Source organism: Manis pentadactyla, chromosome 8 (genome assembly GCF_030020395.1).
Source record: "Manis pentadactyla isolate mManPen7 chromosome 8, mManPen7.hap1, whole genome shotgun sequence".
Taxonomy (NCBI): Eukaryota; Metazoa; Chordata; class Mammalia; order Pholidota; family Manidae; genus Manis; species Manis pentadactyla.
In genome coordinates this window covers 60663989-60684327 of record NC_080026.1, presented here as the reverse complement: position 1 = coordinate 60684327, position 20339 = coordinate 60663989, and the positions used below count along the sequence as shown (strand labels likewise).

The window sequence follows — 20339 nt, the reverse complement described above, 5'->3', positions numbered from 1 at the left end:
TGCCATTTATTAGTGTCCTCTTTAATTTCTCTTAAGAGTGTCTTGTAGTTTTCAGGGTATAGGTATTTCACTTCCTTGGTTAGGTTTATGCCTAGGTATTTTATGCTTTTTGATGCAGTTGTGAATGAAATTGTTTTCCTGATTTCTCTTTCTGCTAGTTCATCATTAGTGTATAGGAATGCAACAGATTTCTGTGCATTAATTTTGTATCCTGCAACTTTGCTGAATTCAGATATTAGATCAAGCAGTTTCAGAGCAGATTCTTTAGAGGTTTTTTTAATTATATACAGTATCATGTTGTCCACAAACAGTTACTGTTTAACTTCTTCCTTACCAATATGAATGCCTTTTATTTCTTGGTGTTGTCAGATTGCCATGTTTAGAACCTTCAGTACTGTGTTTAATTAAAAGCAGGGATAGGGAGCCTCCTTGTCTTGTTCCCAGTCTTAAAGGAAAAGCTCTCAGCTTCTCACTATCAAGTATGATGTTGGCTGTGGTTTTGTCATATTTGGCCTTTATTATGTTTAGTTTCTTGACCTCTAACCCATTTTGTTGAGAGTTTTTTCATGAGTGGGGGTTGAATTTTGTCAAATTATTTTTCAGCATCTATGGAGATGATCATGCTGTTTTGCCCTTCTTTTTGTTGATGTGGTGTGTGATAGTGATGAATTTTTGAATACTGTACCTTGCTTGCTTCCCTTGGATGAATCCCACTTGGTCTTGATGTATGATCCTCTTGATGTATTTTTGAATTTGGTTTGCTAATATTTTGTTGAGTGTCTTTGCATCTATGTTCATCAGGGATATTGGTCTGTAATTTTCTTTGGTTGTGGGGTCTTTGCCTGATTTTGGTATTAGAGTGATGCTGGCTTCATAGAATGAGTTTGGAAGTATTCCATCTTCTTCTATTTTTTTGAAAACTTTAAGGAGAATGGGTATTATGTCCTCTCTGAATGTCTGATAAAATTCAGTGTTGAATCCATTTGGTCAAGGGGTTTTGTTCTTGGGTAGTTTTTTGATTACTGATTCAATTTCATTGCTGGTAATTGTTCTGTTCAGATTTTGTGTTTCTTCCTGGGTCAGTCTTGCAAGGTTGTCTTTTTCTAGAAAGTTGTCCATTCCTTCTAGGTTATCCAGTTAGCATATAATTTTTCATAGTATTCTCCAATAATTATTTACATTTCTGTCATGTCTGTAGTGATTTTTCCTTTTTCATTTCTGATTCTGTTTATGTGTGTAGATTCTCTTTTTTTCTTGAAAATTCTGACTAGGGGTTTTTCTATTTTGTTTACCCTTCTCAAAGAACCAGCCCCTGGTTTCAATTATTTTTTCTGTTGTGTTATTCTTCTAGATTTTATTTACTTCTTCTCTGATCTTTATTATGTACATCCTTCTGCTGACTTTGGGCCTCATCTGTTCTTTCCCATTTCAATAATTGTGAATTTAGACTGTTCATTTCAGATTGTTCTTCCTCCTTTAAATAAGCCTGGATTGCTATATACTTTCCTCTTAGAACCACCTTCGCTGTGTCCCAGAGAATTTGGGGCTTTGTGCTGTTGTTTTCATTTGTCTCCATATATTGCTTTATCTCTGTTTTTATTTGGTCATTGATCCATTGTTTATTTAGGAGCATGTTGTTAAGCCTCCTTGTGTTTGTGAGCCTTTTTGTTTTCTTTGTACAATTTATTTCTAGTTTTATATCTTTGTGGTCTGAGAAGTTGCTTGATGCAGTTTCAATCCTTTTCAATTTGTTGAGGGTCTTTTTGTGGCCTAGTATGTGGTTTATTCTGGAAAATGTTCCATGTGCATGTGAGAATAATGTGTATCCTGCTGCTTTTGGGTGGAGTGTTCTATAGATATCTTTTAGGTCCATCTGTTCTTATATGTTGTTCAGTGCCTCTGTCTCTGTACTTATTTTTTGTCTGGTTCTCTTCAACAAACTATTTTTCCAATTACTTTACACAAATTAGGATGGCCAATGTAAAAAAAAAAACAAATCAGAAAATAACAAATGTTGGTGAGGGTGTGGGGAACCTAGACCTCTTGTACATTGCTATGGGAATGTAAAATGATGCAGCCACTGTGTAAAACAGTATGGTGGTTCTCAAAAGCTAAACATAGGATCACCATATGATCTAGCAATTCCACTCTGGTTATATACCCAAAATAACTGAAAGCAGGTTTCAAATAAATATCTGTATACCCATGATCATAGCAGCATTATTCACAAAACCCAAAAGGTAGAAGCAATCCAAGTATCTATTGATAGATGAATGGATGAACAAAATGTGATATATAATAGATTAGGTTTAAAAAGGAATGAAATTCTGACATATGCTACAACACAGGTGAACTTCAAGGGATTATGTTAAGTGAAATAACGCAGACAAAAAACACAAACAACATATGATTCTACATATATGACACCTACAGTAGAAAAATTCATAGGGACAGAAAATAGATCCCTACCCAGGACAGGTTTCACCCACTTCCCTAGCTACAGACCCAATCCTACAAAAAGGCAAGACTTTCTAGCACCACAGGGAAATAGGGCTCAAACCCAGACAATATTTCCCCACCACCACTTGCTGAAAAGCTGATTTGAAAGCATCTCCAGGTTTGAACAAAGTGCCAGGATTTCATGCATTTATGCTTTTGCACTGGACACCCTTCAGTACTAAGCATTGAGACAAAAGAACTGGAAACTAATGCAAACCTTATTCAAAGTCAGCATGGGAAGGTTTGTAATGACAGCACCACCTGCTAGAAACCTGTCTGAGATTGCTGTGTATGTGACTCCTCATACTGAGTCACTGAGTTTGGAGGTAAAGCTGTGTTAATATGGAGGAAGACTCTTCTGCACTCCTTGCACTGTGATTCTGAATCATGTTTGTAAGTCTGCCATTAGTGACCACCTCAAGTCAAAGATTCATACCAAGAGGAAGGAAGACTCTGAGATCAGAATGTGAGAAAGAAGCAGAGGCTCCTAACTTCATCCTTTCCCTGCAACAGTACTGTGCAGAGAAAGTGTTATCCAGGATTTTGTGAAAATGTGCCTGGAAGCCAACATCCAACTTGAGAAGGCTGATCACCCAGCATTCCATGCTTCCTGCCTCACCACATGATGAATAGAGACTCCACACCTAAGTCAGAACAGCTGAGGACAGCATATCTGCCTGATGAATATGAGAATGAGAATCAAATCCTCAACTCACGAGATTGTTGACAAGGAGGATACCACTACTGTGACCAAGATAAATATCAAGTATTAAAGTTGGATGGTGGTTGTCAGAGGCTGAGAGGAGGGGAGAATGGAGAGTTAGTGTTTAGTAGGTATAGAGTGTCAGTTATGCAAAATGAAAAGAGTTCTCAAGATGGACAGTGGTGATGATTGCACAACAATGGTAATGTATTTAATACCCCTAAAATATACACTTAAATGGTTAAAAATGGTCAATTTAGCTATGTGTATCTACTATAATTTTAAAAAAATATGTATACATATAAGAAATCTCTTTGAAAGCCCCAGAGAGCTAATAAGGCAGTAAAGAATTACAAGGACAATATCTGGGAGATGAGGAAACCCACAACTCTCTGGTTTTGTCCTAGGCTCAGAATGTCTTCATAATAAGAATGAGGAGGAACCAACTCTACATAAACTAGCCATTGTTGGGATTAAAGGCCAACTTCAAATATTATCATTGTCGAATTTATTTAAAGTGGTCTAGGGTTACTACTGACTCTGGCTATCTGCCAAAGTAAACGTTAGTCCTCTCTGGAGGAAAATAACATCATTGCAAAGCTCAAATTACAGTTTTTAATAATCAGTATCTGACTTTCAAATAAAAAACAAACAAGCGTAGAGAAAGACAAGACCATGTGACTTGAGAACCAAGAAAAACAACAGCCAGTGCAAACAGACCCATCAGGTATCTTCATAATAGCATTTGAACTATGTTTAATATTTTCAGGAAAATAAAAATGAGCTTGACAATTTCAGAAGAAAAATTTTAAACTATTTTTTAAATCCAAAATGAAAATTCTGGAAATGAAAAATGCAATAATTGAAATAATAATCCAATACATACAGTCTTACAATAGATTATACATGATGAAGAAAAAAGCAGGACAGAAAAAATAGAATGTAATATAATGACAAGGGATAAAAAACACAGAATGTAAGAGACATACAGGATACAATGAAAAGGTCTACTATATATATTTAACTGGAGTCCCAAAAAGAGAGATATTGTGGAAGAAGCAATCTTTGAAGAAGTAATGGAGAATATTACAAAACTAAAGAAAGCCACCACCAACCCACAGAGTCAAGAAGCCAACCAATATACCAAACAGTACAAATGCAAAGAAAACCACACCTAAGCACATTATAGTAAAACTGCCATATACCAAAGACAAAGAGAAAAATCTTAAAACCAGTATGGGTGAGGGAGAGGAAACATAACTTTCAAGGGTGAACCATACCAATAGCTGACTTCTCCATAGAAAGAGTAAAAGCCAGAAGACAAATGCATATCTTCAAAATACTGAAAGAAAATAACTGGTCATCTGGAACACTGTAATTGGTGCAACTATCCTTCAAAAAAGTGAAGGCAAGCAAGAGGCCCTGTAAAGCTACAACAAACTTGAAGAGGATTCACACTTTCCAAATTCAAAACTTATCCCAAAGCTACTATAATCACAACAGTGTGGTACTGGCATAAAGATACACATATAAAAGGAATAGAATTGAGAGTCCAAAAATAAACCCATACATAGTCAACTGATTTTTTACAAAGGTGCCAACTCCACTCAATTGGGATAGGATACTCTCTTCAACAAATGGTGCTAGACAACTAGATAACCAAATGCAAAGTAAAGAATTTATTACCCTATCCTTTATATAAAAATTAATGGCACAAATCTACAACCTAAATATAAGAGCTAAAATCATAAAACTCTTAGAAGAAAACTTGGAGATAACCCTTCATGAGCATGAATTTGGCAATGGATTCTTACATATGACACCATAATACAAGCAATGAAAGAAAAAATAGACAAACTGGACTTCATAAAAATTATACACTTTTATACCAAGGACATTTTCAAGAATGTGAAAAGACAACCTACAGAATGGGATAAAATATTTGGAAGTCACAAATCTGACAGAGACTTAATATCTAAAATACACAAAAAACTCCTAAAGCACAACAATATAAACACAAACCAGTTGAAAAGTGGGCAGAAGACTTGAAGAGACATTTCTCCAAAGAGATATACAAATGGTCAATAAGCATGCAAAAACATGATCAACGCCATTAGTCATTAGGGAAATGCAAATCAAAACCACAATGAGATACCACTTCACACTTTAATAGGATGGCTGTAATCAAACCAATGGAAAGTAAACAGGTATTAGCAAGGATGTGGAGAAATTGGAACCTTTATACATTGCTGGTAGGAATGTAAAATGGTGTTGCTACAGTTTGGTGGTTCCTCAAAAAGTGAATGTAGAATTACCATATGACCCAGCAATTTGACTTGTAGGGATTATAACCCAAAGCATTGAAAATAGAAATTCAAACAGATACTTGTATACCAATGTTCAATGCAGCATTATTTACAATCGCCAAAAGGTAGAAATAGCTCAAATGTCCATCAAGAGATGAACAGACAAAATGTGATATAATAACAGTGGAATAGCATTAAGCCATAAGAAGAAATGGAGACTGCAAGATTAAAGATGGTGCCATGAGAGGTGAGACAGAGGCCTCCTCCCAAAACCACATATAGTACAAAAATATAGTTAATACAACTAATCCTGAAAGAGCAACAGGAAAGAAAGCTATGCCAGACAGCATACACCTGGAGAAAAGAACAGACATCATGGAATAGGGTAATGTACCAGAGCTGTGATCTGGCAGGACCCAAGCCCTTACTCCACTCCAGCTCAGTGGTGGGAGGAAGATAAATGGAGTGGGGAGGGGTTGCCTAGGACTGCTAAACACCTAGCCCTGGAGATATGCTCTGGGAGCACGAACCTACACTGCATGATGCTCTGGAGATTAGTGGAGTTGGAAAACTAAGAGAGGCGGAATACTCAGAGACACGGATTCCAGCTACTTGTGGAAAACAGGGATCCACATCAGGCTGCTCTGGGACAAAAGAAAGGCAGGCAGTCTGAGAGACTTCCTAACAGCGAGAGGGCTCCTAAAGGAGCAAGGATTGCAGACAGCTTGCTGCTCAGGAGAAAGGACAGGTGAACAAAACTCAGTAAGCTCTGTCCAGCAGGTTGGGAACATAAAAGGAGCTTCAGGCGCTCCATCCCCCTGGCTGGAGATGCAGCTCTGAGGACCCCCACCATGATACATGGTCTGTTGCACCTTCCTCCTGGTTGGCACCAGCTTGGAAACTGGCAGCCCCTGCCCTGGCATCAGGCCAGCTAAAGGAAGGCACCACCTATGGCAGCTACAAACACAAAGCACAGAGGTTTACACTTGTGCACTCAGCCCACTGGTTCTGGCAGTGGAGAAAGGCACAGCAGCCAGGAAGTAGGAAACAACTCTTTCCTGCCCCCAGGCAACAGTGCCCTCCCCTGTGACCCAAGATATAGCTTCAGGGGCTAAGCAGCTCGAGAGTAGAGCTTCTGGGCACTAGCCGGCACCACATACAAATATGAGACATCAAAGAAACGTGGATGAAACCAAAACCCCACAAACATCAGAAAAAGCCAAGCGAAACTGAATTCATCTATCTTCCCAAAAGAGATTTGAAAATAAAAATCATGAACATTTTCATGGAGGTACAGAAAAATGTTCAAGAACTCAGGTACGAATTCAGGACTGAGATCCAATCATTAAGGAATTCAATATCTGAAATGAAACATACAATGGAAGGATTTAAAAGCAGATTAGATGTAGTAGAGCAGATGGTAAATGGAATAGAAATTATAGAAGAGGAATACGAAAAAGCTGAGGCATAGAGAGAGAAAAAGGATCTCTAGGAATGAAATAATATTGAGGGAACTGTGCAATCAATCCAAATGGAACAATATTCGCATTGTAGGGGTACCAGAAGAAGAGAGAGAAAAAGGGATAGAAAGTGTCTTTGAGGATGGGATGTAACTGCTGAAAACTTCCCAGTCTGGGAAAGGAGATAGTCTCTCAGGCCATGGAGGTACACAGATGTCCCAACACAAGGGACCCAAGGAAAAAAACACTAAGCTATATGATAATTAAGATGGCAAAGATCAAGGGTAAGGACAGACTTTTAAAAGCAGCCAGAGAGAGAAAAAAGATCACAGACAAAGGAAAACCCATCAGGCTGTCATCAGACTTCTCAACAGAAACCTTACAGTGGCAAAATATATTTAATGCAATGAAGCAGAAGGGCCTTGAACCAAGAATACTCTACCCGACAAGATTATCGTTTAAATTTGAAGGAGGGATTAAACAATTTCAGGTAAGCGAAAGCTGAGAGAATTTACCTCCCACAAACAATCTCTACAGTGTATTTTGGAGGGACTGCTATAGAAGTGTTCCTAAAGCTATATAGCTGTCACCAGAGGAAATAAATCACAGTTAAGAAAGTTGAACAATTAATTACTAAGCAGATGCAAAATCAAATCAACTATCCCTAAAGTCAGTCAAGGGATAGACAAAGAGTACAGAATATGATACCTAATATACAAAGAATGGAGGAGGAAGAAAAAGGAGGAAAAATGAACCTTTAGATTGTGTTTGTAATAGCATACTGAATGAGCTAAATTAGACTGTCAGATAGTAAGGAAGTTACCCTTAACCTTTGGTAACCATGAATCTAAAGGCTGCAATGGCAATAAGTACATACCTATTGATAGTCACCCTAAATGTAAATGGTCTGAATGCACCAATCAAAAGACATAGAGTCACTGAATGGATGAAAAAACAAGACACGTCTATATACTGCCTACAATAGAGTCACTTCAAACCCAAAGACATACACAGACTAAAAGTGAAGGGGTGGAAAAAGATATTTTATGCAACTAATAGGGAGAAAATCAGGTTTTGCAGTACTTATATCAGACAAAATAGACTTCAAAACAAAGAAAGTCACAAGAGACAAAGAAGGACATTACATAATGATAAAGGGGTCAATCCAACAAGAGGATATAACCATTATAAATATCTAAGCACCCAAAACAGGAGCACCTACATATGTGAAATAGATACTAATAGAATTAAAAGGGGAAATAGAATGGAATACATTCATTCTAGGAGACTTCCACACTCCACTCACTCCAAAGGACAGATCAACCAGACAGATAATAAGTAAGGAGACAGAGGCACTGAACAACACATTAGAACAGACGGACCTAACGGACATCTACAGAACACTCCACCCAAAAGCAGCAGGGTACACATTCTTCTCAAGTGCACATGGAACATTTTCAAGAATAGATCATATACAGGCCACATAAAGAGTCTCAGTAAATTAAAAAAGATTGAAATTGTACCTAACCAGCTTCTCAGACCACAAAGGTTGAAACTGGAAATAAATTACACAAAGAAAACAAAAAAGCCCACAAACACACGGAGGCTTAACAACATGCTCCTAAATAACCAATGGATCAATGACCAAATAAAAACAGAGATCAAGCAATATGTGGAGACAAATGACACCACTAATTCAACACCCCTAAATCTGTGGGACACAGTGAAGGCCATGCTAAGAGCGAAGTATATTGCAATACAGGCCTACCTCAGGAAAGAAAAACAATCCCATATGAACAGTCTAAACTGACAATTAATGAAACTAGAAAAAGAAGAACAAATGAGACCCAAAGTCAGTAGAAGGAGGGACATAATAAAGATTAGAGCATAAATAAATAAAATCGAGAATAAAACAATAGAAAGAATCAATGAAAGCCAGAGCATACGGCAGTGAACATGTTATTATAAATTTGTCCAAACCCACAGAATAGGCAACACCAAGAGTAAACTCTAATGTAAACAATAGACTCTGGGGGATACAGATGTATTGAGGTAGGTTCATCAGTGGTAACAAATGTACCACCTTGGTGGAGGATACTGGTAATGGGAAGGCTGAGGAAGTGCTGGGTCAGGAGGTATATGGCAAATCTCTGTATCTTCCACTCAGTTTTGCTGAGCCAACTACTCTAAAAAAATAAAGTCTATTTTAAAATATTTAAATGGTAAATATATATTTTACAATTAAAAATTTTAATAAATTGTTAAAATTGCAATTTTATGTTATATATTTGTATCCAAAATTTAATTTTTATTTTTAACAAAGAAAGGTGGCAGAGCCAGAGAATTGAGGTTAAGTGGAAGCAGTATGTGTGCAGAAGTCCCCAAGGCAGCCTCTGCCAAGGAGCAGAAGGAAATGGAAGATAAAACTGATTAGTCCAGAGAAAGCTGAAGAAGCAAAATTAAAAGTGAGGTTTCCTCATCTGGGACAAAAGCCTGGAGGTTCAGGTTTCTTAAGGTAACGATTGCAGAAAGGGCAAAAATGCTTTGATTCTGGGGATTACAACAATGCAAAAGCAAAAATGAAGAACAAGCAACTTCCTACTGCAGCCCCAGTAAGACAGAGGTCACTGGTGACCACATTCCCACTCCACAGGACCTTCCTTAGTGGAAACCATCCCTTGTGGCTAGCAAGCTGGCTGGCTGATTAAAAGAGCAGAACAGCATGAATCTTCTAATTCCCATTATTTCTCTGCTTCTCCTTTCCTTTCACTAAGTCACTGGAGAATGCCAGCTTTGCAGGGAATGCTGGTGTGTGCTGCTGTTTAAGGGGATATACAGTGTAGAGTTCTTGATTATTTAACAGTGCACTGATGAAAAGAACATGTTAGAGCAATATAATCTACTTGAAAATATTTGTACACATTACCTAGTGTGGGAATGGTTCCAACAAGTAACAAGCAAGTTTTACAATTTTAATGTTTTGGCTTTCTTTAATTCACCTTAATTATAACTCGGTATGTTACTCTTATTTAATATAATAACCTCTATTTTATTGATTTATTCTGTATTTTCTTTTTGGATTTTTCAAAACAGAAGTTTAAGGCCACGAGTTGGAGGAAACATCACATATTTCAAACACAAATAGATGGGGCTCCAGATTTGTATCTATGTGCTTGAACTTGAATGGCCTTAAACCTGTTTCAGCTTTAACAACAGAATTTTACTTGGGCAATATTTGCCCATTCTGGTGTAACTTATGTGATTCTAGTGCCTAATAGCTGTCATTGAAGCTGGTATTCCTATTCAGTTCTATTGTGTTTGAGCACCTTTTGTTATTGAAGATGTGAATGAAGTGTGCATATGCATTGACTGTTGGATTCACTTTTGTGCCATTTTTGTAAATACAAAATGTTTTGCACAACCTCTCACAAGTCTACTAATTTCACATATTAAAAAGTAGATGATGTACCAACCAGAAGCCCGAGAGTTCCTACACAAAACTCTGTATGTCATTAGGACTTCTGTATAGTTAGGAGTAGTTTACAATCTTGGGCTTATAGAATACCAAACTGAAATCTTTGCTCAGTCTGAGACAGACTTAAGCTTTTTCATTTGTTACTAATGTCCATGACATTCAGTGGCCTTGTGCAAATATGATACGTTGCTTAGGCCTATCTTTTGTCCTATATAGAACATTTCATTTTGACTTTTATGAAAATTGCAACTCATGTACTTTATATAGACTTTTAAAATGTAGAAATGTTTACTTCCACAGTCAATTTTGAGGACACTAGAATAAAAGGCTTCAATTCTCTGACTCTTTTGGCCACTCCCTCCCCCTTTATTTTTTGCTTCTTTGACTCAGATCATTTTGGGCTGTGCTGTTCAGTCTATTCAGTAGCATAGGTGTCTATATCCTTAATTTTGAAATTTGCTCTGCTGAGTGCTGTGTTTTATAACACAATAATGGTGTATTCCTTAAAATTTCTCAGTTGTTAATACTGCATTATTACTAATATTTGACAATTGTCTAAATAAAAAGAAATTTATAATGAAACAAATATTTGAGAAGACTGACCCAAAAACCTATGTCAGGGTGAGATGAATTCTGGTAAATAATTTTAAATAATTACAATGAGATGAGTGAATTAGGCTTGTGACAATTACAGTCATTTACATGATAAGTGGAACATATTCATATTAAAATATTTAGGCATTTTGCTTCTACAGATGTCACTTTAATAAAATAACAATTTAATTAAAAAAAAACAAAAAAGTGAAGGCAACATAGAGACAGTTTCAGCAAAGAAAAAATGATAGGGGTAACAACCTTCAATGAAAAAACCAGTAGTAATAATCTTCTGTTATCCCAGATGGAAGCCTGAAGGTGCAGAGGGGAATGAAGGGCAACCAAAAAGTAACTATATGGATAAGTCTAAATTAATACTGACAACATAAACTAACAACAATATCAGATCTTTGGGTTTAAAATATACAAAGATTAAATTACTCAACATTAGCAAGTGGGTAAATGGAATAAGCCTTCAAATGTTCTAAGTTCTTTGCATTAGTCTAGGAAGAGGAAAAATTACTAATTAGACTTTTTTAAGTCAAAGATACATGTTTTCATTTCTAGGGTAACAACTAAATAATAAAAAACATGGAACAACTAAATAGAGGGAAAATAAAATAAGAAAAATAAGCAATCTAACAAAGGGAAATAAAAGAGAAAAAAGAACAGAGCATGGGCAAGACAAATAAAAAGCAAATAGTAAAATGGTAGATACAAACACAAATTAGCAACAATTAAGTGATAAAACAATGACCAATGTTATGATTAAAAGAGAGTCGCCAAAAGCCACCACTGAAATTTTAATGGAGATTACCCTTAATGTTTAGATTGCTTTGGGTAGCAGTATTGAAACTTTAACAATGTATCTCTTCCAATCTCTGAACAAGGGATGTCTTTCCACTTATGTCTTCTTTAATTCTTCTCCAATATTTTATACTTTTCATTGTACAAGTCTTTCATCTCCTTAGTTAAGTCAATTCCTAAGTACTTTACTCTTTTTGATGTGGTATATACATATAATGGAATGTTATTCAGCCTTACAAAGGAGGGAAATTCTGACACCTGCTGCAACATGGATAACCTTAAGGACATTATATTAATTGACATAAACCAGCCACAAAAGGACAAATACTATAGTCAAATTCACAGGCAGCCAGGGACTAGTGAGAGGAGAGAAAGGTAAATCATTGTTCAATAACCATGAAGTTTCAGTTTGGGAAGATAAAGAAATGTTATGGAGATGGATGATGATGATGGCTGCACAACGTGGACCTGATGCCGCTGATCTATACACCTAAAAATGAGAAAATGCACATTTTATGTAATGTATATTTTGCCATAATAAAAAAAGTAAGTAAAAATAAAAGGACTGAAATCAGAGAGTAGGTTCTCTGAGTACAGCAGAATTCAGCTGGAATTCAATTACAAAAGTTCAGTAGAAAATCTTCATGTGCTTAGAAATTAAGCAATATCATTCTAAATTACCTTGCATCAAAAAAGAAATCACAATGTAAATTAGAAAATATTTTGAACAAAATGATAATGAAAATACTACACATCAAAATTTGGGGAATGCAGCTAGAAGTTGCATTTTGACAGAAAGTTACAGAATTAAATATATACACTAGATGGAAGGTTGAAATTGTTTATCTGTCTCAAAATGGTCAGGGGAGAAAAACAAGTGAATTAAATCTACAGAAAACAGAAAGAAGTAAATAATAAAGAACAAAAATTAATAGGATATAAAAATAAATACAAGTTTCTTGCCCTAAAACACCTCAAAGATTTGTAACAGGGCTAGATATGTAAACCAGCAGCCATTATATAAAGAATACATCTTGGAATAAAAGTAAGTACAGGTGTTCAGGAAGGTAACAGATAAGAGGACAGTTAATATTGTTCAGGGTGGTGTAAGGGAAAGACACACAGAAGCAGTAATATTTGAGGTAAACCTTGATGGGAAAATATGCAAGGTGAAGGCCTAGTATGTGAGCATAGGGAACCTCAAAAAATCCAGCATAGCTAGAGCTAAAAGTGTTGCCCAGAGGTTGGGGCAGGAGCATATGGCAAGAGAAAAAGACTGTTGTAAAAGAAGTTGAGCCCTAATGTAAAACTCTTTTTCAACACAGTCAAGAGCTTAAACTGTCTCCTGATTCTCCCAAGAACCCTATTTAATAAGCATAGAGAGAAATGACTTCACTTGTAAAGATAAGAAACTGAAGTTCATGGAAAATATAACTTACTGATGGGAAAACTGTTTCTTTCTCTACTCTTGCAACACTTCTTACACTACATGTGTGGGTTTTTCCACACCAAGCAATTCTCCAATTCTTGGCAGACAAGGACTGGAAGCCCTACACATGAACTCATTTTGATTCTAATTGCCCAGAGTTAGTGCAGACCCTGCTGATTAAGGGCTCAGTCCCACAAGACTGCTTCCAAAGCACTAGGTTGTCACCTGTACTTCTCACAGACTGGCTTATAAATCAGGGGTTTCCACAGCCCTTCTTCAGGCTCCATAATTTGCTAAAATGGCTCAGGGAAACACCTACTTAGATTTACCAGTTTATTATGAAGAATATGATGAAGTATACATATGAATGGCTACATGAAGAAATACACAGGGCGAGGTCGAGAAAGGTCCTGAGCATGGAGTCTTTTCCTACAGATTCTAGGGTGTACCTCTTCTCAGTATGTGGACCCCTCACCAACCTGGAAGCTCTCCAAAGCCCAGAGTTTAGGGATTTTCATGGAGAAATCATGTAGGCATGATTGATTTATTAATTCAATCTCCAGTCCCCCTTTCCTCTCCAGAGGGAAATTCTAAGTTCCTAATCCTGGTATGGTCTTTCTGGTGACCAGCCCCCATCCTGAAGCTATCTAGGGGTCCCCGGCCAGTGAATAGAACAAAAGATGCTCTTAGCACCCTTATCACTCAATATATTACATGGGTTTTAGGAACTGTGTCAGGTACCTGCAGCAGAAACCAAATATATATTTCTTATTATATCACACTTGCCAAAATAACAGCAAAATAGGACCAGACCCTGCTGCACTAACGCAGACAGTTCTTTTGTGCCCCAATCCACTGTTTTTGTACAAGGACTTTATATAAGAAATAAATACATTAATTGTTAATCAGAAAAACTACCAGAATGAGTTGAGTTGATGGACATGACCAAGAAGAATGCACAACACAAGGCCATTATTTATTTATTTGTTTGTTTATTTATTTTTAATTTTATTTTGATACCATTAATGTACAATTATTTGAACATTATGGTTCCTAGACTCCCCCTATTATCAAGTCCCCCCACATACCCCATTACAGTCACTGTCCATCAGCATAGTAAGATGCTATAGAATCATTAATTGTCTTCTCTGTATATATTGCCTTTCCTGTGTCGCCCCCACCCTGGCTACATTATGTGTGCTAATCATAATGCCCTTTTTTCCCCCTTATCCCTCCCTTCACAACCATCTTCCCCAGTCCCTTTCCCTTTGGTAATTGTTAGTACATTCTTGGGCTCTGTGAGTCTGCTGCTGTTTTGTTCCTTCAGTTCTTTCTTTGTTCTTACACTCCACAGATGAGTGAAATCATTTGATAATATTTGATAATCCACAAAAAAAAGTGGATTAGGTATATGTACCACATCTTTATCCATTTATCTTCTGATGGGCACTTAGGTTGCTTCCATCTCTTGGCTATTGTAAATAGTGCTGCGATAACCATAGGGGTACATATATCTTTCTCAAACTGGGCTCCTGCATTCTTAGGGTAAGTTCCTAGGAATGCAATTCCCAGGTCAAATGGCATTTCTATTTTGAGTTTTTTGAGGAACCTCTGTACTGCTTTACATTCCGACCAGCAGTGTAGTAGGATTCCCCTTTCTCCACATCCTCACCAACATTTGTTGTTTGTCTTTTGGATGTTGGCCATCCTAACTGGTGTGAGGTGATATCTCATTGTGGTTTTAATTTGCATTTCTCTGATGATTAGCGATGTGGAGCATCTTGTCATGTGCCTGTTGGCCATCTGAAATTCTTCTTTGGAGAAGTGTCTGCTCAGCTCCTCAGCCCATTTTTTAATTGCCTTATTTGCATTTTGTTCGTTGAGGTGCGTGAGCTCTTTATATAATTGGGATGTCAATCCCTTATTGGATATGTCATTTATGAATATATTCTGCCATACTGTAGGATGTCTTTTTGTTCTACTGATGGTGTCCTTTGCTGTACAGAAGCTTTTTAGTTTGATATAGTCCCACTTGCTCATTTTTGCTTTTGTTTCCCTTGCCTGTGGAGATATGTTCATGAAGAAGTTGCTCATGTTTATGTCCAAGAGATTTTTGCCTGTGTTTTCTTCTAAGAGTTTTATGGTTTCATGACTTACATTCAGGTCTTTGATCCATTTTGACTTTACTTTTGTGTATGGGGTTAGACAATAATCCAGTTTCATTCTCTTACATGTAGCTGTCCAGTTTTGCCAACACCAACTGTTGAAGAGACTGTCATTTCCCCACTGTATATACATGGCTCCTTTATTGTATATTAATTGACCATATATGCTTGGGTTTATATCTGGCCTCTCTATTCTGTTCCACAGGGCTATGGGTCTGTTCTTGTGCCGGTACCATATTGTCTTGATTACTGTGGCTTTGTAGTAGAGCCTGAAGTCAGGGAGCATAATTCCTCCCACTTTATTCTTCATTCTCAGGATTGCTTTGGCTATTCGGGGTCTTTTGTCATTCCATATGAATTTTAGAGCTATTTGCTCTAGTTCATTGAAGAATGCTGTAGGTATTTTAATAGGGATTGCATTGAATCTGTAGATTACATTAGAGAGGATGGTCATTTTGACAATATTAATTCTTCCTAGCCAATAGCATGGGATGAATTTCCATTTATTAAGGTGTATTATAGTTTTCAGGGTATAGGTCTTTCACTTCCTTGGTTAGGTTTATTCCTAGGTATTTTATTCTTTTTGATGCAGTTGTGAATGGAATTGTTTTCCTGATTTCTCTTTCTGCTAGTTAATCATCAGTGTATAGGAATGTAACAGATTTCTGTGTATTAATTTTGTATCCTGCAACTTTGCTGAATTCAGATATTAGATCTAGTAGTTTTGCAGTGGATTCTTTAGGGTTTTTTATGTACAATACCATATCATCTGCAAACAGGGACAGTTTGACTTCTTCCTTGGCAATCTGGATGCCTTGTATTTCTTTGTATTGTCTGATTGCCATGGCTAGGACCTCCAGAGTTATGCTGAATAAAAATGGGGAGAATGGGCATCGTTGTCTTGTTCCCAATCTTAAAGGAAAAGCTTTCAGCTTCTTGCTGTTACATACAATGTTGGCTGTGTGTTTGTCATATATGGCCTTTATTATGTTGAGGTACTTTCCCTCTGTACCCATTTTGTTGAGACTTTTTTTCATAAATGGATGTTGAATTTTGTCAGATGCTTTTTCAGCATCTATGCAGATGATCATGTGGATTCTGTCCCTATTTTTGCTGATGTGGGGGATGATGCTGATGGATTTTTGAATGTTATACCATCCTTGCATCCATGGGATGAACCCACTTGACATGATGGATGATCTTTTTTATGTATTTTTGAATTTGGTTTGCTAATATTTTGTTGAGTATTTTTGCATCTATGTTCATCAGGGATATTGGTCTGTCAATTACTTTTTTTGTGGTGTCTTTGCCTGGTTTTGGTATTAAAGTAATGTTGGCCTTCTGGAATGAGTTTGGCAGTATTTCCTCCTCTTCTAAGTGGAGGAAAACTTTAAGGAGGATGGGTATTTGGTCCTCACTAAATGTTTGATAAAATTCAGCAGTGAAACCATCTGGTACTGGAGTTTTGTTCTTAGGTAGTTTTTGATTACCAATTCAATTTCTTTGCTGGTAATTGGTCTATTCACATTTTCTGTTTCTTCCTGGGTCAGTCTTGGAAGGTTGTATTTTTCTAGAAAGTTGTCCATTTCTTCTAGGTTATCCCGTTTGTTACCATATAATTTTTCATAGTATTCTCTCATAATTCTTTGTATTTCTGTGGTGTCTGTAGTGAGTTTTCCTATCTCATTCCTGATTCTGTTTATGTGTGTAGATTCTCTTTTTTTTCTTGATAAGTCTGGCTAGGGGTTTATCTATTTTGTTTATCTTCTCGAAGAACCAGCTCCTGCTTTATTGATTCTTTCTGTTGTTTTATTCTTCTTGATTTTATTCATTTCCGCTGTAATCTTTATTATGTCCCTCCTTCTACTGACTTTGGGCCTCATTTGTTCTTCCTTTTCTAATTTCATTAATTGTGAGTTTAGACTGCTTATATGGGATTGTTCTTGTTTCATGAGGTAGGCCCATATTGCAATATATTTCCCTCATCGCACAGCCTTGGCTGCATCCTACAGATTTTGTGGTGTTGAATTATTGTTGTCATTTGTCTCCATATATTGCTTGATCTATGTTTTTATTTGGTCATTGATGCTGTAATTATTTATGAGCATGTTATTAAGCCTCCATGGGTTTGTGGGATTTTTCATTTTCTTTGTGTAATTTATTTCTAGTTTCATATCTGTGTGACCTGAGAAGCTGGTTGGTGCAATTGCAGTCTTTTTGAATTTACTGAGGTTCTTTTTGTGGCCTAGCCTATGATCTATTCTTGAAAATGTTCCATGTGCACTAGAGAAGAATGTGTATCCTGTTGGTTTTGGATGGAGTGTTCTGTAGATGTTGGTTAGGTCTATCTGTTCTAATGTGTTTCTCAGTGTGTCTGTCTGTTTACTTATTTTCTGTCTGGTTGATCTGTCCTTTGGGGTGAGTGATGTGTTAAAGTCTCCTAAAATGAATGCATTCCATTCTATTTCCCCCTTTAACTCTGTTATTTATTTCACATATGTAGGTGATCCTGTGTTGGGTGCACATATATTTATAATAGTTTTGTTGTCTTGTTGGACTGACCCTTTTATCATTATGTAATGTCCTTCTTTGTCTCTTGTTACTTTCTTTGTTTTGAAGTCTCTTTTGTCTGATACAAGTATTACAACTCCTGCTTTTTTTTCCCTGTTAATTGCATGAAATATCTTTTTCCATCCCTTTACTTTCAGTCTGTACATGTCTTTGGGTTTGAGGTGAGTCTCTTGTAGGCAGCATATAGATGGGTCTTGTTTTTTTATCCATTCAGTAACTCTGTGTCTTTTAATTGGTGCTTTCAGACCATTTACATTTAGGGTGATTATCAATAGATATGTACTTATTGCATTGCAGGCTTTAGATTCGTGGTTACCAAAGGTGCAAGGGTAATTCCCTTACTATCTAACAATCTAATTTAACTCACTTCATATGCTATTACAAACACCACCTAAAGGTTCTTCTTTCCCCCTCCTTTTTCTTCTTTCTCCATTCTTTGTATTTTATGAATCATATTCTGTACTGTTTGTCTATACCTTGAGTGACATTTGTTTAGCCTTGGGAATACTTCCAAATATAGGAGTCCCTCCAAAATGCACTGTAGACGTGGTTTGTGGGAGGTAAATTCTCTCAGCTTTTGCTTATCTGCAAATAGTTTAATCCCTCCTTCAAATTTAAATAATAACCTTGCCAGGCAGAGTATTCTTGGTTCAAGGCCCCTCTGCTTCATTGCACTAAATATATCATGCCCCTCCCTTCTGGCCTGTAAGGTTTCTGCTGAGAAATCTGATGATAGCCTGATGGGTTTTCCTTTGTACGTGATCTTTTTTCTCTCTCTGGCTGCTTTAAATGTCTGTCTTTATCCTTGATCTTTGCCATATTAATTATTATATGTCTTGATTTTGTCTTCCTTGGGTCCCTGGTGTTGGGAGATCTGTGCACCTCCATGGCCTGAGAGACTATCTCCTTCCCCAGATTGGGGAATTTTTCAGCAATTACCTCCTCAATGACACTTTCTATCCCTTTTTCTCTCTCTTCTTCTGGTACCCCTATAATGTGAATATTTTTCTGTTTGGATAGGTCACACAGTTCTCTCAATATTCTTTCATTGTTAGAGATTCTTTTTTCTCTCAGTACCTCAGCTTCTTTGTATTCCTCTTCTCTTATTTCTATTCCATTTACTGTCTCTTCTCCTACATCGAATCTGCTTTTAAATCCCGCAATTGCATGTTTCATTTCAGATATGGAATTTCTTATGATTGAGTCTCCATCTTAAATTTGTTCTTGAGAAGATGGCGGTGTGAGTAGAGCCAGTCTTCTCCCAAAACCATATATATATTTGAAAATTCAATAAATACAACTATTTCTAAAAGAGAGACCAGAAGATACAGTATAACATCTAGGCTACATCTATACCTGTGAGAACCAAGCACCTCATGAAAGGAGTGAGATTCAGGCTGTGGCCCAGTGGGACCCAAGTGCGCCCCTCACCCCAGCTCCTTGGTGGGAGGAGAGGAGTCAGAGCGAGGAGAGAGAGGGAGCCCAGGACTGCTAAACACCCAGCCCTAGCCATCTGCACTGGGAGCACAGACACACAGTGTGTGGTGGGCTGGATACTAGGGAAACAGGACAATAAAATGGGCAAGTGGTTCCCCACAGCCTGCGCCCCTGGGACAAAAGAAAAGCAAGTGATTTTTGAAAGTCTTAAAGAGACAGGGGCTTCACAGCTGGATGGAAGCATCCCGGTGCACTCAGCCCAGCAGCTGGGAATCTGGGGGAACTCCGGGCGCCCTAACCCCCTGGATGGCAGTGCAGCTTGGAGGCCCCTCACAGCAATAAGCAGCCTCCCATCTGTTCACACTCCAGCATGGCCCCGACATAGCAGAGCAGCAGCCTGAGGCCGGCCACACTTACAGCAGCCGCCCAGGCCAAACATAGAGTCCCTGTCTCCATGCAGCTGCCCATCACAAGCTGCTAAGGGTAGCCATTCTCACAGGGGAGTAAAGCCACAAACTAGCAAGAAGGGACATTCTCCCAGATGACACACATGCCAACTCCCGACAACTACCTCTGTCACCATGAAAAGACAGAAGATTTTGATCCAGACCAGACTAACAGAGACAACCCCTGAGAGTAGCTTGGGGAGATAGAGCTAACCAATCTTCCTGAAAAAGAATTCAAAATAAAGATCATAACCATGCTGATGGACCTGTAGAGAAAAATGCAAGAGCTAAGGGACAAAGTGGGGAGGGAGACTACAGAAATAAAACAATCTCTGGAAGGACTTAAAAGCAGAATGGACGAGATGCAAGAGGCCATTAATGGAATAGAAACCAGAGAACAGGAATGAAGAGAAGCTGACGCAGAGAGAGATAAAAGGATTGCCAGAA

The 20339-nt window shown here is 37.5% G+C and overlaps 2 pseudogenes; both read left to right on the top strand.

The window, feature by feature from the left end:
* Positions 1-1795: 1795 nt before the first annotated feature.
* Positions 1796-7438, top strand: LOC130684559 (CGG triplet repeat-binding protein 1-like; annotated as a pseudogene).
* Positions 7439-7475: 37 nt separating this feature from the next.
* On the top strand, positions 7476-11732 carry LOC118929363 (cAMP-regulated phosphoprotein 19-like; annotated as a pseudogene).
* The last annotated feature ends 8607 nt before the right edge of the window (positions 11733-20339 follow it).